Source organism: Typopeltis vanoorti, chromosome 15, assembly GCF_054136105.1.
Source record: "Typopeltis vanoorti isolate ZY-2024b chromosome 15, IOZ_Tvanoo_1.0, whole genome shotgun sequence".
Classification (NCBI taxonomy): domain Eukaryota; kingdom Metazoa; phylum Arthropoda; class Arachnida; order Uropygi; family Thelyphonidae; genus Typopeltis; species Typopeltis vanoorti.
Genome location: NC_143563.1, coordinates 68,306,341 through 68,329,855, shown reverse-complemented (window position 1 = coordinate 68,329,855; position 23,515 = coordinate 68,306,341).

Here is a 23,515-nt window from a genome sequence, read left to right as displayed (position 1 = left end):
AATTTGAAAAGCCTTTCATAGATCACAACACGACAAGCTGGCAACGAAATTGGAAGATATCAGATTGGATAAGAGACTAGTAAGTTGGATAGCTGATTAACTATCAGATAGGTATCTGTAGGTTGCATATGGGGAGTAGGTAGTGGTGTCCAAAAAGAGAAACGTTACTAGCGAAGTGCAGCAGGTGTGTCTGTTTTGGTGTTGTTATTATTTAACTTGTATGTTAATGATATATTGCGACAGGCTTAACTGGATATATATAGCTGTTTGCAGATGATTTAAAGGTGGGAAGAATTATGAAGAGCAGGGAAGTTGTGGCCTTATAGGAGAATCTCAATAGACAATTAATTATAGCTCCACTCAATTAAGCAAGTGAGTGGAGCTATCAATTTAATGTTGCAAAGCGTAACATTAAATTGAAAACTGGTAGGCGAGGTTGGGATGCAGAGTATACAATTAATGGAGAAATTTTGAAAGAGGTGGAGGAGATGAGAGATCTGGGAGTGATGGCGGAGAGACTTGACGTTTAGGGTCTACATTGCTAAAATTGTTAGTACATCCCAACAGACTATGGCAATGAAGAGGAGGACATTGACATGTAGAAGCTAAGGGACTATGGTTCCCTTGTATAAGGTCTTCATCAGATCACATATGAATTACTATGCACAGATATGGTTTGCTGGCTGTTAATGGGATGAGGATATCTTAAAGAGGATCTAGAGTAGATTGTCTAAGTGGGTGTTCAGTCTGTGGAATGTGGAATATTAAGATAGATTGAGAGATTGCGAAAGCGTAATTTGCAGAGCATTGTGAACAGAATAAGGAGAGAGGATGGAATTGAGGCGTACAAGTTGAAAGAGGTTATTCCCTAATAATGTGGAGATTTTTGAATTCTTCATTTAAGACAGAGATGCAAAAAACAATGATTAAAGTAAAACTGACATATGCAAGTTCACTGAAATTTAAAATTTTCTAGAAATTTTCGTGGGCGATATTAATAGTTCAACTAGTATACTGAATAGTATGTATCAAAAGGATCGTTGGACGCAAATCAAATTATAAAATAATGAACATTCAACTAATGAACATTCACCTTAACCAAGAGTAAGCAACATAGTTTCACAGAAACTTTAGCTATTCAAACAGAAAATTAATTTAACATTGAATTAGTATAGTCTGTTAATATTTGCCAAGAATATGCTTCTTCTTTTTAAACATAAGCTTCATTTCCATTGATGCAAACTCAGTGGAATTAAAGATAGAAACCAGCATGCTATGAATGTGTAAGTTAACCATAATCACAATAGGGTTAACTAACAATACTGCATAATATACGATATATTATTACTATCTAGACGATATATTATTATTATCTAGCAAATACTGTATTATTATTGCTGCATATTAACACCACATTCTACTGTTGGACAAAAGAGAAGCATAAACCACACTTCAGATGTGCCCGGTTGTTCGCCTTCTTTGATAATACCACATAGCAGGAAGAGAAGCCCTCGATTTTTAATGTGGTATGGAAAGCCTTCAGTTTAAAATCTTTCATATTGTCACGAAAATAAGAGTGTTATTCATCTTACTTAAGAAAGTCAGATACATGCTTTACTTTTGATTTTTAAACTAAGGTTATAATATAGTACTGCGGTATCTTTATCGGATGCTGAAAACGTATGAAGAGATACAATGAAATTGTCTCAGTATTTTGAATTAAATATTTATGTATTTATGCGCAAACTACACGAATAGCATCCACCTTATTTAACTCATATAATTTTTAATGTTGAAATGTTTAAGAAGAGGGCAGCACTGATCCATCGTCGGAAAATATTATTAGATATTACAGAATTAAAAGGTCACCTCTTACCTTATAAAAGCCTGCTCCTACGCACTATTCGTTACGTTTTTCCCCTTGTATGATGCCACTTTATTACTTTTTGTGGATTATTAATTATACCGTAAACGAATAGTGTCGTATGTTATTTGGTGGAAAGGCACGCTAAATCAGAGGCCACTGATTGTCAATTAATTGAAATATTATACCTTTTGATGCAATATTATCTAAAAGAGTTTGAAAAATTAAAATAAAATTTACCCTTCAGTTATTATAACAGCTCTGCTTCTATTAAGATATAATCTTTCTTCAAACATCTGTGTAAACTATAAGATAGTTCTCTTACAGATTTACAATTGTATTGCTTTAAATTGCAGTATTATAAACAAGCAAGTCTTTATGACACAAATGATCTTACGAGAAAGGGTTTATATTGACTTTTTTTCCCCAGTAGCAAACTACACCTGCAAGTCGCATGGTGTGTGTGTAGTATTATGTCCAGACAAGCTCGGTGAGGTAAGTTAGTGCTTGTATAGGCAAGGTCATTGTATTGCTTCATTCGCTCGTGGTCAACATTAAAAAATCAATGTGTCGTTAACCTCGTGTCATTTTGTTTGAGAATCACGCAACGTGTGGTTCATGTAAAAATCAGTACAAATAGCAACTGAAAACACATGAATTAATGCGAATACATTTCATGATGATGCAATGAGATATGCAAATATTTTTGAATGATGCTGCCGGTTTAAAGACAAGCGAATATCTGTCGAAGTTGTCCTTGAACTTTAGCCCTTGAATTTGTTCATCTGTAAGAAATAAAAACGAATCAGTTTGAAATGCGTAATTTAATACAAGGTAAGATGTACATAAACTACAACATACAGTATGTGAACACAGCAGAGAACGACGTTAAGAATTTCAATCTATGTCCATACCAAATTACAATCACATTTGCCCAATAATTTTATGCTTTGTTTATTGGTCTTAGATGAACAAGCAGAAAATGACCTTTTTTGTGGTTCATATTGCATAAACACCTAAAAATTGAACGCATGACTAATGCGTGTCCAACTTCAATTTCCAACCACGCAAATCAAAAAGTTTCTATAACATGAAAAGAACAACGTAAAACCCATATTTTCAAGTCAAGCAGCACGCCAAGCTGAGGTAGTAAGTAGGTACACGTGTTGTAACTCATTATAAACGATCAGTGAATAGAAGTCGCTGCATTGATAGCATTTTAAAGGAACTATGAACAATATAATTACTTTTTTATAAGTGGTCAATGATTATCATGGTCTCATCAACAACACTGTAACTGTTTCAACGTATATGACTATTAAATCTAGAATCCTCAAAACAGCGCGCAAAAATTATGAATAAATTGCTAGAAAACATTAAAAACTGCTTAAAATGTCATTAAAAACTAGAAGTTAACTGATGATGAGAAAAATTATCAAACTTCATATTTTCAAGTCAAGCAGACCAACTAATGTTTCCCCTGAGAAATTTGGTTGCTGTTTGTTTCCCCTGCTTTGGTTGCTGAAAATAACAGCGATGTAATAGCTTCCATCAAGTACGACCTTTGTCGTGAGTCACTTTCATTGCAGTACTTTATAAACGTATGCTCACTGAGGAACCTGCATTTTTATCTTTTATTGTAAATTAGTCGGTTCCGACTAATCTCTCATACGGAGGGATGGGGGGGGGGGGTTTCTTTTTCAGAAACTAGAAGATATATATTGAAGCATAAATCTGACCACCATGCTTACGAAAACCTATCTGAACAAACCAATAAACGGGGCGGTAGTCTTACACCGAGTGATGAAATTCATCTTCCGCCTAAAGGCAATCATAAACATCCATGTCCAGATCGAATCCCGGATCTTTCTTACCAAAAGATATTGTTACCGACTGTACTACTTCGGAGCCTTGGTGTAAGAGTTAACTGCGACATAAAAATTATTTTCTGTGTATTCAAATTGTTTATCATTCCATCGAACTTTCAAATTTATATAAAGACTGTGTATTTCCAGCCCAGGTGACTGAGTGAGTGCTAAACGTCAGCTATTTTCAAACAAGAGTGTGGTTAGAATTCCATTGTGGTATTAGTATTTGTGAAAGACCTTAGGGGATAGTTAATTAGTTAGTTCGTTATTCACTTTTCGTATCACTAGATGCCGAATGGTCGAAGATATTTCTTCCAAACAGAATTAGTAACAAAACCACAAACATCCATACCGTGGTGAGATTCGAACTCACAGCCTGTTGGTAGGAGATCGGGTAGCCATCCACTTGGTTAACTAGGTTGGCAGATTTCGTCCGATCCATATCTGGAATCTAGAGAAGAATTCTTGAATTATTTAAATCTTAGCCTTCACTGTGCACACCAAACTTTATTCCTGTACTTCTTTCACATCCGTCAGATGACGGGTTGAGTTCCTTATGACTAAGAAATGTTTATCATCTGTTTACCAATCTCAGGCCATTTTCTTCAAAGAGACTGTAATCAAGTTCTTTTTGGCCTGCCTCTTAACTGTCTTTCTCCAATGATTCCTTTCATTGCTATATTTGGTAACCTCTGGTAGGATATTCTCTGGAGGTCTCCTAACCATCTGAATTGCTGTCTAAAAATTATATCTTCTGTATGGCTTAATGCGTGTTTGACTTGCTCATTTGTTTTGTGTTCTGACCAGTGAGTCTTATTTATTTTTTCTTAAGTACCAAACTACTACGAGCTCTGTAGTCCCTTCCAATTCACACATCGGCACACCCCCACTCACTTCCGGTGGATTAAACATTATTTATTATTATTGTTATTCTCAATTCTTTGTCGTTCTGGTATACGAAAAGATTTAAAGACTACTGAATTCAAAGAGCTACTCGGTTGCGAGAAGTCATCTTGACCTAGTTCTCTCTAGAATTTTTTCTTTCCATATCGGACCGATATTTCAAGAAAAAGCTATATGGAATTTTCTCTAAAACTCCTTTAAAATTAATATTATATATTACAAAGGAGCTAAACAACGTGACTAGAAAAAAGCAATTGGCTTGGTTTCAACAGACTATTTCGATAACAGTTTTATATATCTGACAGGAAAATCATAACATGTGGAGCGGAAACCAGCCATGCCACTGCCTGATACCAGGTATTTCGGTCTTAGAAACAAATCAAAATAAAAGTGAACACAAGCGAACCATGTAACGAGCAGTCATCACTGTGGCCAAACGGATACATGTAACACGACGTACAAGTCTTTGTATCGGTTGGATTGTGTGGTATATTCACACTCATAGTATCTGATTGTGAATATATCAATATAATACAGTGCAGGGAGCCAAGACTTTCGAAGATACAACAGTAAAATAGGCGGGATTCGAACCCCCAGCTTGCTGGTTGTTCGGAGAGTAGATACGCTATCCACTCGACCAAGCAAGCATGCAAGATAAAAATGAATCATACATCTTTCACCCCCACACCCCCATCCTTTCGTAATAACGGTTTGTTTGACAACAGCAGCCATGAAAAACATCATCAAATATTGTAACACTGCTGATCTAAAAACTTCCACTGCAAAAATCATAAAAACAAAAATGCAACCCAAAATTATAAAACTGAACAAAAAATGCAACGAAAAAAGAAAAGAAACGTCAGAAATCCATACAAAAGATACTCTTCCATTCCACAACCCACCACAGGTTGTAAACTTACAGCGGATAGACCAAATGTAAACTCGGCCCAACCACTGTAACTTGGCCTGCATAAAAATCCACACACTAATTCCATTGATCAAGCTGAAAGAAACGCCAGAATATTTACTGTTTATTAGTAATGATGTCGTACAAGTTGTCCCTATACTTTCCCGAATACTTGGTAATTTGTAAATTTCTCTATCCTTCGAACATCCTGGACTTTTTATTAACTAAGTCCACTTCAAAATATTCAGTAACGCAGTCCATAAACTCATCTCTGTTTTCTTTTCTACAACTCGCTCATTACTCAGCCATTTTCAATCACATCTCCTTAAGCACTGTAGTGGTACTGAATGGGATGCCCCTCGTGATTTCCAATACTCTTTTCCATATTACCATCGTCCATATTTCCATATAGCTGGAATGAAAGCCTTAATCTCTCGACAATGCTTGGTTCTACGTTCGACATATCTCAAGCTTGAGTAAAACCCTCCTGGTGTTAATGAACTTCAGTTTGCAATATCAATTAAAAAATTGGAAAATAAAATCCAATTTCTCTATAAAATATTTTTACGTACAGTATTTATATTCAGAAAATTTTGCTAATATTGAGCCGTTTGGTCCAGATGACCAAAAGCTATTGGATGCAATTTTTCTTTTCCATTCTTTCGTCTCTCTCAGCTCCAGATGGAGCCATCTTAAATTCGATCAAAGCCTCAGTTCCTCAAATAATTCTTATCTTACCGTTAACGGTTCTTGGTACTTTTCACTGCCTGTCTGCCAGAAGAATCCTTAATAACTTAGATCTTAGATACCAAAAGTCTTCTGGTCCTAATCGTATCCTTCCAGTTATGGTTATTGAGAATGTGCGTTCAGATTAACACTCATCCTCTATCGTGTTTAAAATCTGCTATACTCATCTGTCGTTTACTTTACAAATCTATATTCAGCCCTTTCCTAAAGAGGATGGTAAACATTAGCGAAGACGCTATTGCTTACATTATCATCCACATCTCAATCCTCTCAAAATCTATGGAGAGGGCCATTAACAACTACATTGTTCACCACTCATTTGGAGTCCTCAATTAGTTGGTATTTTCATGAACAGGGATTCCCAGCACTTTATCTTCATAGTAGATTTCCAAGCTATTGAAAGCACAACCTGAAGAACCCCAACACTTCTAAAACAAACACAGTAATGTCTTGTTTAAGAAATAAGTAAGAATTAACTCGCCTTGCTTCTCTTCTGCTTATTTTCTATATCATATCCATTGTTTTTTCTCCATTCTCCAAAATATTTAGTATCCTTTATGACTTCATTATTTATTTTCATGGACGCTGTTTACTATATTTCCTCCGCTTCTGATCCTGTGAAACCACAAGTAACTGCTGGTCAACTGTACAGAGATCAGCTTCGAACACCGAACTAACGTCTCGTTCCCCCTATCATTCAATCTACCATCAACTGTCGTTGATGGAAGAGCCTTGATAAAACCTCCAATTGCGCAAGAAACATATCAATAGATTCCTTATTTCTCCTTAACTAGTCCGTACACACAAAGCACTTTTGTCATTAATTTGAAGCCTTCTGTGCGCATGATTGATGTAAAACCTTGAACCTCTTGTATTTATTCCACCTTTCTTCGTGACTAAATTTTTATTTTGCTCTCTAGTACAGTAGGATTTAGTCAAGTGCAATAAACTTCACTTGTCTATCCTTTATATTCTCTGAACTAATATATAAACTACAGTTACCTCTCTCTTCTACCAGAGGCATATAAAAATATATCAGACCATCTTTTCTTTTACAAATGAAGTTTCTTTTAATTAATACTACAATTTTTTAATATTTATGATTTGTTATGCTAAAAATTTGTTATACTAAACACCTATGAAGAACTGATAGGCATAGAACAAGCTGGTTTCCGAGGAAACTATTCAACAGTAGACCAGATTTTTACATTGCACCAACTAGCAGAGCTCAGCTGGGAAGACCATAAAGAACTATATTGTTATTTTGTGGACTTTAAACAAGCTTTCGATAGCATCAACAGAGAAATCCTTAAAGTTCTACTAGAAAAAGCAATAGACAAATATATAATGCAATTTCTGATAAAATATTACTCTAAGACAAATGCAATAATTAAAAAAAAGGACACACTCACAACAGAACCCCCATAGAGATCCAAAGAGGAGTAATGCAAGGATGCCCATTATCCCCATGCCTATCCAACATATATCTAGACGAAGTTGGAAAGAAGGCAATAGACAGTGAGCCTGGAATCAATGCCAATGGTTTAAACATAAATAATATCAAATATGCGGATGATCTTGTCCTTATTGCAAGAACCCCAAATGAACTGCAAAGGTTGATAAACAAGTTAAACGAAAACTGTAAAACATATGACATGACAATAAATATACAAAAGACAAAAGTGATGAAAATAGGGAGGAACAGAACTACCATCTCAGCCACCCTAAATGGAGAACAAATAGAACAAGTAGCCAACTTCATATATCTTGGATCAAAACTAACAGAAACAATAGATGAACTCAAAACAATCAAACACAGAATAGCGATAGGATGGACCACTATGGGAAAATTACAGAAAATCTGAAAAACAAACGAGATATCTAAGCAAGCCAAAATCAAATTATATCTTATTCTTCTTCCTTTCCAGGCTTATATGCCAAGTGGCCTGTTCCGGACTCAATTCCATCTTTTTAATGGTCTTCTTCTGCATCGAGTACCTTTTGGGAAGGTACTCGATGGTAATTTAGAATTTGTTTAGGTATTCTGCTTCTATTCATTCTTAGTATGTGCTCTTTCCATTTTTCTCTATAGCAAATCACTGTTTCATTTAAGGAGGTTGTAATTCCAAGTTTTTATCTGATTTCGCTCTTTTCATTTTGTCCATTATTGTGACTCCTTCAGTTCTGCGCAGAAATTTCATTTCGGATGATTCAATTCTTCTTTCATCTGCTTTCTTTATTGTCCATATCTCACTGCCATAAAGTAAGGTTGGTTTAGCTACTGTATTGTAGATTCTTATTCGTGTGTGTTTTTGTACATCATTGGGTTTAAAAATTTTATTTATAATGCCTGTTACTTTTAAAACGTTTGATATCTTTGGTTCTATATCAGCTTCATTTCATATGACATTGTGCAACCTAAATATTTGAATGTATTTACTTGCTCTATTATTTTGTCGTTTATTACTATTTTGCTTCTTATTGGATTAGCACATTTGAAGGCCATGACTTTTGTTTTGTCGGTTGATATTGCCATACCCTATGTTTTTATCAGATTATTTAGGCTCCATAATGATTTTTGTAGTTCATCTTCATTATTTCCAAGGATTATTTGGTCATCAGCAAAAAGAAGAGTAGCTAAACTGATGTTGCGTTTATCTTGAATCCTCCTTCATTAGTTATCTTCCATTCTTTTATGATTTTATCTATGTATATATTAAATAAAACCGGTGAGAGAGGGCAACCCTGACGTACTCCTCGATTTATTGGTTTCCAGCTTGACGTTGAATTATTGTACTTCACAGATATTTTATTATCTTTATATACGTGATTATAAAATAACTTCAAGTGTTCAGAGCCCTCTAGCGAGTAATGTATTGGACGAAACAACCAATATTCGGTGTGTTTCGTCCACAGTGGAACATGGGGATTCGATTTAACGGGAAAAAGTAGTACCAAAAGTCGCCAACAGGGGAAATTTTGGCGCTGTTTACCGAGTAAAATGCATTAATTTGCATTACCCCGTTTCTTATGAGCGATCATGCAATAAAAGGAAAGCCTGTGAGATTTCTTATCATTCGTAGACGAACTGCTTTTCGATGCCGCTTACCTTACGTGCTTTGTTAGTCAAACTCTATTATCAGCGGAACAATAATGCCAGTGCTTGTCTTCGTGATTTTCGGCGTATGAAAAATTTACGAAAAGGACCGATTAGCGTAACAAACTTACGAAAACTGATTCGGCGATTTGAAACTACTGGAACTCTAGCAGTGCAGGTAGACAGGGGACGCAAACCGATCAATCACCAACAAGTTGAACAAGTTGCAGCTGCTATTGTGGAACGGGAGCTGACAGATGTGCAAGGTACTAGCAGTGCACGAGCAATATCCCGGCAAACGGATATCGCATACACAACGATGTGGAAAATCCTACATCAGATGTTGAAATTTTACACCTATAAAATCAGTCATGTTCAAGAATTGCGCCCTGGTGATGCGACCACACGAATCGACTTATCTTTGAGATTCTTAGCGCGCATGGAAGTAGATGATGCATGGCGTGGAAGATTTTATGGAGTGATGAAGCGCACTTTTATTTGAACGGCGATATTAACACACGCAACTGTTGCATTTGGGCTGCAACTAATCCGCACGTGTGTCTGCAGATGCCTATCCACTCGCCCAAAGTCACAGTGTGGTGCGGATTTACGGCATCTTTTATCATCGGTCCATACTTTTACGAGGAAAATCGCCAAAATGGACCAGTGACCTGTTCCGTCAATGCTAACAGGTATGCCAATATGCTACAGAACTTTGTGGTTCCATAACTGCAGCAAAGAGGATGTCTCGATTCGTCCATCTTCATGCAGGATGGTGCACCACCCCACATCGGACTTCAGGTACAGCGTGTTTTGCGACAACATTTCTCTGACAGAAGAATCATTAGTCGTGCATTTCCCACACCATAGCCACCGAGATCGCCTGATCTGAATCCTTGTGACTTTTGGCTGCGGATTTCTTAAAAGCATTGTGTATCAAGGACATGTACCCGATATTCCAACATTGAAAGATCGAATAACGTTACACGCGAAACAGATCAATTCCGATATGTTGCGAGCCACTGTGGAAAATGTCGTGCACCGTATGCAGTTCCTGGAACATCAGAATGGTGGTCATATTGAACCTCATTTGTAATTGACAATAAACGTCATGAAATTGATGTGTGCTGTCTCTCATTTGCCATTTAGTCATTCATTAGTCACTCCTACTAAAATTAATTTTGCAGCGCCAAAATTTCCCCTGTTGGCGATTTTTGGTACTATTTTTTTTTTCGTTAAATCGAATCCCCATGTTCCACTGTGTACGTCTACCGAATATTGATGTGTTTCGTGCAATACATTACTCGCTAGAGGGCTCTGAACACTTGACGTTATTTTATAATCACTCGGTGTATCATATAAGGCTCTAAAGAGTTGTTTTGGTATTTCATATTCTTCTAGGATTTCCCATAGTTTTTCTCTGATAATTTTATCAAATGGTTTGATGTAATCTATAAAAGCTATGTGTTTTTCTATGTTCATTTCTCTGTGTTTTTCAATTAATAATTTTAACGTAAATGCAGAGTCTATGAAAGACCTGCCTTTTCTGAATCCATTTTGCTCTTCTATTAATTTTGGGTCTACTATACGTTTAAGTTTATATGCTAAGATTTTTGCATATACTTTATAACAGGTACTAAGTAAGCTGATTCCACAATAACTGTTACAATCAGATTTGCGTCCTTTTTTGTAGATGGGAATAACTATTGCTTTGGTCCAATCTTGTGGGGGCATTTTCCTTCTTTGCAGATCATATTATAAAAGTTAAGTAACCTGAGTGAGAATTCAAATCCTGCATATTTGATAAGTTATCATGATAAGTTATCAAATTATATGAATCAATAATTATGCCAACAGTCATCTATGGAGCAGAAGCGTGGATAGTTAAGAAAAGAGAGGAGAAAAAACTGCTTGCATTTGAAATGAAATGCTTAAGAAAAATAAATAGAACAAGTTGGATAGAAAAGAAAACAAACAGCACAGTCAGACAAGAATTATTGTATAAAAATACAATAATAGAAAAAATTTAAACAACGACTGAGATGGTTTGGCGACACTGTACGCATGGACGCAGACAGACTTCCTAACGTCCTAATCAATACTTTTCCAACTGAAAAAAGAAGACCCGGAAGACCAAGAATTGCTGGCTGAAATCAGTAAAGAACATCTCGGGATGCAGAACATATAAGGAACTTTTTCGAACAGCAAGGAATAGAGAAGACTGGAAGATCCTGATCAAGAGAAGACTCAACCTGTCTTAGACGGAAGAGAAGAAGAAGAAGAAGAAGAAGATACTAAAAATTACTCGCATTTTTATTCATTACACTTTCTAAAATCTGTTCATTCAACTTATATCCATCTACCCTCCATCGTCCCAAATTAAATATAAAATCCCACTTTCCTGTTCCTATTCTCCTGTCTAAGATCAATGTTTTCACCTTTTAAGATTAGCCACTAAAGAAATGAGGTCACCTGAACAGTTGATTACCCCACCCAACTTCATGTCATGAGCAGAGAGAGAGAGAGGGAGAAAGAAAGAGAGAGAGAGAGAGATTTTGCTCTTAATATCATTAAAAATATCTAAGAGCAAGTTAGCTCTTAGACGTTCTTCCTCCAAAGACTATTTCCTGTCATCTCTTACTCAGTTGGCGCATTTTTATCAGCTCACATTTAAGCGTAACATTATAGAAAGCGTTGATGATATCTAAATAAATTACATCATGGTCTTAAATGCAATCGATTCTTTGACCTATTCATTAAAATGATCAAGTTTGTCATAGGTAATCTTCCCCTAACAAGCATCGTTGCCCTCGTTCCCGATTGTAGCAAATGCGAAGCCGGGTGGTCTCACACCGGGCGAAGATGTTTATTCTACACACACGCACACAGTGACAATCACAACCATCCATGACCACAGTAGGATTCGAACCGGGAGCCTTTTGTTTGTACAGCGCATACGCTAACAAGTCGTCCATCCAGGTCAAAATTAATTAGCAAATCATTTTATTATTATTATGTGACACCTCCAGGGAGTCCAACGCCTCATCGAGGGAGAGTGTGCCAACAGCATCTAACGATTAACCCCTTTCAACTACTAAACGCGCTCAAACTTGCTTAACTTTTTGCGAGAGCCATTAGTAGCAGAGGCTCAACCAATCGACCAACAAGTTGCCATCTCTTATTAAGGTAGTTGTTAGATAAGCCTTGTTTGTCTTTACATGTACAAATACTTAATAAATCCTCCGTCCGCAATCAATAGCAGGATCATTCAAAAACCAATCCCGAGCTGCTCGTTATGTGCTAATTCTTTTGCTTAAATTCTTTTTATAGGGCGAGTTAACCTTGATATTCCTAGCTAAATGTAAATTTTAACAATTTATATTTATTTACTGTACCATATTTTCCATATTTTCTTCTTACAACATATTTCTTGAGAACTTGATATAATATATATACAGGGTGTTCGGGATAAATTTGACAGTTTCGTAAGGAAAAAGAAAATCTTCTTTGTATCTATTAAATTTAATGAATTGACAAAAAAACATTACAGGCAGAGTTAATTACAATACTATCAACAAGATTTACTCAAAATAACCACCCTTAGCATCGATCACAGCTTCAATTCTGCTTCGGAACCTCGAACAAGCTGATGCTACAGTCTCCCTGGGAAGGGCCGCAAAAACTGTTTTAATTTTATCCATTAACTGGGCTTTTGTATTACTGGAAGTGCGATTGGTGTCTTTTTCAACTGCGCCCCATACAAAATAATCCATGGGGTTAAGGTCTGGGGAGTTTGGAGGCCAAACATTTGGACTGGTGAAGTCGTAGAAATTTTCAGACAACCATTTTTGACTTTTCCCAGAGGTGTGGCAAGGGGCCGAATCCTGCTGCCATACATACGGCCTACCATTGGCTACCCTTGTTATCCAGGGCTTGACTACAGTTAGCAACTCCACGAACAAAGCCCGAATTCCAATGCCAGGGTTCTTCAACACCTGTTCCTGCAGATTTGCGAGGAATTCTGCTGTACGAACGCAATCAGATCGTCTGCTAGGGATCTTTCTTCTTGCTACATCCTCGTAGTCACCATTGCAAGTCTCTAGTTCATGCCTGATTGTTTTTACTGTATTCAGGGAGCATTGGGCAGCAGTCGTAATATCCTTATTTTGATGGCGGGCACGAATCATCATGATACAAGTTATTCTCTTCCATGATTCAGGTGGGTTCCAGCTATCCATCCTTTCTGACATCTTGTATGTGAATGAAGAAGGGTCCAAACTTTTAAATGAAGAGAAGTGTGTGTTAATACATGTAACTTACGGAAAAATATAATTAATTATAAATATGTCAAATTTATCCCGAACACCCTGTATATATATATATATATAATAAACGTTGAAGTTATTTATCTGCAATTATTTACTTTGACGTTATTGACACTACCTGCACTCATAACGCACTCAGGCAATGCATCCAATCCACTAACAACTCTCCACATGAAAAATCTATTCCTTGCCTTCACCACATCTTTACACTTCCAGTGATGACCTCTCGTTCCTTTCCCACCTTAACACCCACTTTTTTTTATAATTTCTTCTATATTAATCTGATAGAATCCATTAACTTGAAGGTTTCTATCATATCTCCTCTTTTCTTCCTATCCACCAACTTCTGTAATCCACATTCTCTCAAACGCTGTTCAAACCAGCATTATAGAGTCTTGATATCACTTTGATTATTCATCTTTGGATCCCCTCTAGTGTTTCCACATTAGTGTGAAAACTAGGTGACCAAATCTACGTACAATAGTCTATATGTAGTCTGATCAATGCCTAATATAGAGGCATCACCACCACCTCCTTATCCCTACATGTCAGTGTACTTTTTTTTATCACCTCAGCAATACGATGTGCAGTCTTTGCACATCGTATTGCTGAGGCAATGCATGTATCCAAAGCTAAACCCGACTCATTTGTCCAAAGCTAAAAGTCTATTCAAATCATCATGTAGAGAATTAACATCATCACTACTCCTGATAATTCTACCTAAATGTGCATCATCGGCAAACATTTGAAGATTCTCGGTCAATCTGCATGAGATATCATTAACAAATAAATTAAACAGTAGGGACCGAAGAACAGAACTCTGAGGCACGCCACTGGTTACCCTCCTTTTTTGAGACACTACTCCATAAGCCTAACAAAGCTCTAATGCCAACACAAAGATAAAAACACTCATTGTGGTAATACATTTCTAATACATTCACTTATTTTCCAATTTGCCAATGTAATACATTCACCCATTGCGCATACATGGATACTGACTCATAATTGTACGCGCGCGCGCTTGTGTGTCTGTGTGTTTTAGTTCCTGTATTTGAAAGCAGAAATAGCGAAAAAAATGTCAATCATTTTTCGATTTCACCAAGTTAACCTCATTAATTTTTCTTAATATTTAACTGATATTAAATAAAATTAAAATACTAAATAAAAATTAAAATGTCAGTAATCTTCTTATTGTGCTATCTTCTATCGAAGGTCAGCGACCATCTTGGCGAACAAACTGCGCTCTTGTGCTAATCTGAGCAGTTGTGCACTGCTCTTTCCTGTCCACGTCTTGATGTTGTCAAACCATGATATTCTTTTTCTTCCTCTAGTTTCTTTGCCACCAATTCTTCCTATCAAAATAGTTTGTAGAAGTTGGTATTTGCTGTTTCTCATGATGTGGCCAAGATATGTTTTTCGTTTCTTGATTATTTGTACAAGATGTTTAGCTTTGCCAATGGATTTTAAGACATCTTCATTGGTAATTTTTTCTGTCCATGATATCTTTAGCATTCTTCTGTATAGCCACATCTCAAAGGCTTCGATTTTCTTGATGGTTGTCGCCTTCAATGTCCATGTTTCAACTCCATAGAGCAGAATAGACCACACGTAGCATTTCAGCATCTGACTTCCATGTTTAGGTCTTTATTGCAGAATAGTGTTCTCATTTTCATGAAGGACTGCCGTGCAACTTCAATCCTTGTCTTTATATCTATTTCTGGATCCCACCGTTCATTAAGCCAGCAACCAAGATATTTATATCTTGACACTTGATCAATATTTTTCCCATTGAGTGTCAGTTTCATTGATGAGGCTGGATGTTTGCTGATAATCATGTATTTTGTCTTGTTGATGTTTATATTTATTCCCATTCTTTGGCTTTCTATGTATACTCTGTCAATGAGTTTTTGGAGATCCATAATATTATCTGCAATTAGCACGGTGTCATCTGCATACCGAAGGTTGTTAACAATCTTTCCATTTATTGTGATTCCCTCTGAACATTCTTCCAATGCTTTTTTAAAGATTACCTCTGCATATATGTTGAACAGGAGTGGTGAGAGCACACATCCTTGTCTCACTCCTCTTTTGATGTTAATATCACTGGTGGTAATGTTGTCTAATTGAACGGTAGCTGACTGATTCCAATACAGATTTGTTATTAGTCTTATGTCTTGTTCGTCTAGCCTTATTTGTTGAAGGACTTCTATTAAGTTGGTGTGTCTGACTTTGTCGAATGCTTTTTCAAAATCTATGAAACACACAAAGACAGATTTCTGTTTTTCTATGCATTTTTGTATCAATATTTGGGTACAGAAAAGGGCCTCTCTAGTACCAAAACCATTCCGAAAGCCGAATTGTGTTTCACTTAGAGTTTCTTCACTTTTTCTATAAATACGATTCTGAATTACTTTCAAAAATATTTTTAATGTTTGGCTCATTAGACTAATAAGTCGGAAGTCACCACAGGAATTCGCTTTGGATTTCTTTGGGAGGACAGTGATAAATGTAGATTTGAGCCAATCTGATGGAAATTCATCACTTTCATATATTTTATTAAATAGTTTTTCAAGAAGTTTGATGTTATCTGGTTCTATTAATTTTAAAAATTCTGTTTGCACACCATCTGGTCCACTGGCTTTTCCTGTTTTACTTGTTCGTATAGCATTCTCTATTTCGCATTTCATGATTGCTGGTCCTTGAATGTTATCTTTTATATTTATAGGCTTCTGTCTAGTATCATTTAAAAGTTCTGTTACATATTTTATCCAAATCTATGCTTTATTCTCTTCTTCTAGAACTATTTTTCCATTTTCGTCTCTTAGAGACACTATTTGCTTTTTCCTCAGTTTTCCAGAAATTTCGTTGATTTTCTTATACAGAATGAAATTATCATGTTTCTTCTGAAGCAGTTCAATTTCAGTACATAAATTTTTCATCCAATTTTCCTTGGCTTCTTTTATTTTTTTCTTGATGATGTTATGTGTTTCTGTATATCTGGCAAGGTCTTTGTTTTTGTACATTCTTCTTGTATCAATAAGAGAAAGAATCTCATCTGTCATCCATTCCTGTTGTTTTATATTATTCACATAACCTACTTCTTCAATACTTGTTGTTACGATGGCATTCTTTAAGCTATTCCAAAGAGATTCCACACTTTTATTTTCTTCTATGTTAATCTATTGTAATCGCAGGTTAAGCTGTGTCTTGGCACTTTTATTTATGTTCGGGTCTTTCAGTTTTTCTACATCAATTTTCTTTTTCTTCTTTTGTGATTTTTTAGCTGATTTTATTCTAAGACGTACTTCTGCAACTATGGGATTGTGGTCTGATGAGATATCTGCTCCAGGATAAGTCTTTGCACTCTTCATACTACTGTGGAATCTTTCATTTATCAGTATATAATCAATTTGATTTCGGACAATGTTATGTTGGTTATCTTGAGGCGATTTCCAAGTGTACAGTCTTCTGGGTGGAAGTTTAAACCAGGTATTTGCTATTGTCAGATCTTCTTCCTGACAGAACTGGACTAGGCGATCTCCTCTGTCGTTTCTGGTGCCTAAGCTATGTTCGCCAACAATTTCTCCATCACCCCCTCTTCCCACTTTTGCATTGAAGTCACCCATCACTATGTTTATATCATGTTTCTTTGTTAGGTTTTTAATCTCTTTTAGGTGTTCATAAAACTCTTCAACATCTTTTTCACTTTTGTCAGCTGTGGGTGCATAAGCTTGGTGATATTTATGTTAATGGGGTTTCCCTTAAGTTGTAACAGCATTATCCTTTCAGAAAATGGAATCCAATTTATTACTGATTTATTGATTTCTTCATCTACTATTACAGCTACACCATGTCGATGTTTGTTCTCATCATTCCCAGAGTAATACATTGTCGTATTATCTTGTTGACACTTTCCAGATCCTGGCCATCTTGTCTCGCAAATTCCCAAAATCCGGATGCCCAGCCTCTTCATTTCTCTTGTGGCATTTCTTAATTTGCCAGCTTCATACAGAGTTATGACATTCCAAGTTGCAATTTTAAAAGTGGACACCATTTTCAGCCCGGAGATTCTTCGCACCCCTGTCCCATTTAAGGAACGCCGGGAACTTGGGGCCAATTGTAAGGGTTTGCTCACCATGGTGGTTGTTCTGGAGATAAGGTAGAGCAGTACTTTCTCCGTTTGCTTTCTGCTCTGCAGTATTACAGACGTACACAATATAATCATATTGCTATCTGCAAATCTACCATTGTCAGTAATACAGAAACAAAAATTAACCAATTGAGGAAATAGAGCAAATTGCAGTAAAAGAAACTGTTAGTACTAACTCAAGATTTTTGTTTACCTTACATATGTAAATAATCCGTGATATTAATAACGATATTGAATATTGGGGAAAAACATTATTATTGATCTTCCACAGAGGAGATATCGGTAATTTATAGGTCCATTATTACTTCCTCTGATATTTTTTAGTCGAAAGAGACCAGATAAAGGTTCCTCACCTCATGGACGAGAATCGAATCCAGGTCTTTCCGACCAAAGGGTTTCATCTATATTGACTGAGCTACGGAGACTTTCTCATTGAATACAAATTCATAAATTGCACATTTTAAACTTATTAAAAATTTTAATACGTGTTATAAAAATGATTATACGTTTATGAATTTTAACAAGGTTTGTTTCATTTCGGATTTCAATATTGATACTAAATGCTTTGAATCATTGAATTTCTTCAATGATTCGTACTACAAATAATAATACGAATAGATAAGCAACAGTAGGAAAAGCTAATGTAAAAATTATACGCTGAATTAGGTTAATTGTTCAGGTAATAGAATTTCATTCCATTTATGCTCATCGGAGGCTTGAAGTGGCTTCAAAAAAGTACCTCTGCACAATATTTGCATGAAAAAAAAGGAAAATCAGACATGCGTGGACTCCCTATGAGTGTAGATAAGAAAACTTCTATCTACGGTACTGATAATATGGACCTTATATTTGCCTTTTTAAATTAACATACATATGTAGCACATCAGTGTAGTGTGTGGGATATAGTAAGTTCGTTGACATAACTGGATATCCATGCAGTGTCGGGTACTGTTTGAGGATAATCAATCACACGATAATCTTAGCTCCTAATCACAAAAAGAGATATTTCAAATGATATAAAATCTCAAAAGAAACTGCTTAATAAAAATAAATAAATAAAAGCTCAAAAATCATCTTCCTATTACCAAAACATCCAGTTGTACATTTGTACCTAAATGATTTAGTTTCGTTGGGTTAAAATCACAACCCACACGAGACCATCATGTCTGTTAAATATGTGAAATCATCTACCCAGCTTGACTGTTTTTGTGGGTGAAAAAAAACCACAGCTTTTTCTCCTTGGAAAAACATTGCCACCGCCTGTGAGACTTTGTAACTCACCCTTAGATGAATAGCACTCATCCCTACATAAAATAGACCATACGGGAAGGTGCGCGCGCTTCTCGCTTGGGTGCATTTTATGCTTTCACCTGATAAGCTTCTTCCATTTCTCCGGAAGTCGTTTTCTTCATATCGGAAATTGTTGCCATGGTGATTTCGGATATATACAACGCATTCCGTAAGACGTTCAATCACTAGAAAAATGCAACTACTACTAACAAAGCACTAAATCCCTCTTCTCACAATATAACCTTCATTATACCAATTTTAAAATCCCTAACGTTTTTCACCTCCATCTAGCGGTGGCAGTGCACACTGTGACACTCCGAAACAACGGTGCCGTGATCTGTGTCATTACATCAGGCTGCTGTGACAGATACCATATCCAGATCGATAAGAGATAGACGTGTCTGCTGCTCTCCCGACACGTACCTTACCGATGTTTCTAACACACACTCACAGCATGCTTCCAGATAAAAACACAGACAACATACTCGAAGATAAAACGCACTGCAAATAATGAGAAAAGCCTATTCGTTTCCACTTCTCATACCTTCAGACAAGCAGATGAATTAACAGTTTGGTACGCATGCTACCAAGATGATAAAGTAACAGCAGATATGACATTTCTGTTCGGCTATTGTAGATCTTATGCCTGTATATAACTGAAGGTCACAAAAAGTATCTTGAGAAGTCATCATACCTCTATATGAGACACAGTTTACGACTTGTGCTATTTAGTTTTATAATCCGGATTACTATCGGATTAGATTACAGGCTGCCAATTATACAATATTGCACAAGATATTTCCAGTGTCTCTGTCACTCGAGATTCTTTTATCTCTCTTCAATTTTTTTTATTCATCAGTGATAAAGTATTTTCATGTCTGTATAAATCAGTAAGTCTACTAAAGGTGCTTGAAAGTTTTGACATATAACAATGCATTGATGCTAGCGTCCTCTGACGGTAAGTCCAGCACTGAAATCAAGACATTGTTTAATCCATCATGGTATATATAGAAATAGCAAGAGCATCATGACAGAGATGAAAAAAACATTCCTGATTAATATTAAACAGATAACAAAATTATTGACGACAGTAAAAAAATAATAAAAATGTGTCTCGTATAACGTCCTTGTATGGCACACTCATTGTCGTAGACTAGCAGTGTTTGTGCGACATGTATACTGTAGACAAGACATTGTTTTTGTCTAATTTTGCCAGTAAAATGTTCTTCCAATTGAAACTACTCATCAAAATTATTTCATCAGCTCACCTTACTCCTTCCCTTAATTTGTTAGGCTTAATGACCTGTCACGGCCAAGCAATTCGCCTTCATATAAAACGAATTAATGGTGTAATAGTGCGGTTAATTAATCCTATCTGCATAGTCTTCGGTGTTGTTTTGTCATGTTGCGTATATTCTCATTCGAGTGTTTGTTTTTCGGGATGAAAAATTCTACACCTTTATATGAGACCTGCTTGCTCCTCTTCAAGTTGAAAAACCTATAAAACGTATAAAGAAAACCAAAATGGAAATAATTTTCCATTTTTAATTTTCACATATGTCATGACTGTAGAGTTAAGGAGCTTTTCGTCTTCACACACTGTAACTTAAAATATAAATAAATATAAGAATATTAATATAAATGCAATAAATATAAAACTTATTCCAGCTGAAATAATAGACGTGTTTAAAATATGAAGGCAGCGATTATAACAAATCTGTAATTCAAGGTAAATGAGAATTTACCCTGAATTACCGTATAAATTGATCGCCAGGGTTAGTGGTTCGAACAGATCTAGTTGTTCACGGATTCTGCTGTTTACGGATTCTGTGTAAATAGTTATTTTGCTCCAAAACTAAATTATCTTTGTATAATGCACATTTTGTATACAGAATATTGAACTTCTTTTCTGCATGTAATGGTGATGTACATAGCAATTTGACTATATTCATTTTTAACCAGGATGAGGCTGTTTGCTTAGGAAACCTCGGTGAAAATTATATGTGTTACATTTTAGCAAAATCATATGTAACACTTATGATTTTGAGAAATTTTATACTATAATGTTGACATTTAGAACAAAATAATTGAATGATTGAGCAAGAGAAAATTATTTTAAGATGCTTTTTTGCTTCTTTTATTTTTTTTAAACTGCAAATTTTCTGATTGAAAAGAAAAGCTTGAGATGGCTCAACAAACTTTTGTAAGGATCCCTAATACCCAATTTCACTTAATTCTCCGGAAAGAATGTAGAAATAACTCCTCTCTCCCCCCCAAAAAAGGACAGACCGACAAAACTAATCTGACATCTTATTGATACTCGCTGAGCCTGCATATTATCTGTTAAAAATTGTATTTGGAAATATGAGACCTTCAATTTCAGTCAGTTCTATTATGGGAGAGTCGATCACTCCTGCTATTATTACCCTCTTAATATCCGTAAATGGATGAGACAAGCTTCATCCTTCAGGTAAACAAGACTTTAGCTTCATTCTCGTCGCTGATGTGAAAAATTTCTTTGAAATAAAAACGCTTTTCAATAGTGAGTTTATTGCCTGTCTCATATGCTGGAAGCAGAGATTTTATTCTTGGAAATTTCGGGTTTTCATCACATCAATAGACTATAATAAATCCCTACACGTTACCTTAATTCAGTGTTCATTAAGAGTAACCAAAAAGGACCTAGTTCTGGGGGTAAGGGTTGGTTGCCCAAGTATGCCCTGAATTAGGTGGTGGAATATTACAAAACCTGATTTAATGGCTGAAAAAAATTGCTTACGTACGCTATTAGAAACCCTGTTCAAACAAGGACCATTCGGATTAGGCGAACCATATCCAATAACTAACCAATTTACTCTATAAAGAGACACCAAGCTATTGATCTGAATGAGGGAGGGGGGGGTCCGAGTGATGGATTATTCTTCCTCAAAGGAACTCTGTTCTATTCTGGGAGGAGTTTTCGCATCATCGATAGGATTCCTCAGGATTCAGTCCTTGGGCCATTATTGTTCAATCTATACATCATGACATCAGGCAGTGTCCAACTTGAGATGTACAATTGTTTGGAGATGATGTGAATATAGGCAGGGTAATCAGGAATGCTACCGATATTCAGCAATTACAAAATGATTTGAATAGACTGGAAATTTGGGCAAACGAAAATGGCTGTCAATTTAATGTTAGTAAGTGTAAAGTTATGCACTTTTGCGTGATTAGAGTTCCAGCGGCATATTATATTAGCGAGGTTATGTTACAAGAAAGTGAAGAGGCAAGGGATCTTGGTGTACTGGTGGATAATAAATTAAAGTTCAAAGGTCACATAGCAAAAGTTGCAAATACAACTCCGAGGATAATTGCTATGTTGAAGCGATCCTTGACATTTAACGATAAGGAAGTCATTTTGCCTCTTTATAAGGCTTTGATAAGAGTAGATGTGGATTATTGTGTGCAGATTTGGTCTCTCGAGTTCCAACGGGATAAAGAAGCTGTGGAAAGGGTGCAAAGAAGAGTTATAAAGATTATATCTGGATTATGGGATTTAGATTATGAGGATAGATTACAAATATGTGGATTGCAGACCCTGGTTAACAGGAGAAAGAGGGGTGATATGACAGAGGTCTACAAACTTTTGAAAGGATATTATAGAATATCATCTGATGAAATTTTTCGTTATATGGAAGGTGGGGAGAGAACACGGGGGGGAATCCATGGAAGCTAAGTTTGTTCACGGTCAAGAAATGGGTAAGAGCTCGGTTTTTCTCCCATAGAGCATTGACTGAGTGAAATAATTTGCCCTTAGGGGTAGTGAGTGCATGTAGTGTGAATGAATTTAAGGGAAGGTATGATAGCTGGGTTGGGTGATTTATAGCCTCCCTCGATGAGTCTTTGACTCCCTGGAGGTCTCAGATAATAATAATAATAATAATAATAATAATAATAATTCTCACTGGTCCTTCCAAATGAAGAACAGATGCCTCATCGTCCTCACGATGAGGCATTTGTTCAATATGTCGTTACTCATTCGTAGAAGTGTACTGCGAAATTCTATAATAAGAAAAGTAATACAAAAAACTTCAATGAAAGTATATGTTGCAAATGAGGACAATTTTATGTGTAGGATAGTAAAATTTATGTTCTTACGTACTTTTTGGACGGTTGCCTTCCACCTTAGCCTTACTTAAAATAGGTTATTCCTCCGAGTTTTTCTGGCAAAAGAGATTTGTCACAAACTAAAAAGTGGTTTGCAGACCACTTGGGTGTTGTCTTTTTATGTGTCAGTGTTTATTTATCTTTCTGTATCTACTTTTTTTGTGCTTATCTATTTTTCATTTGGGTTACGAAATGCAGTACAACTTGTGCTATTT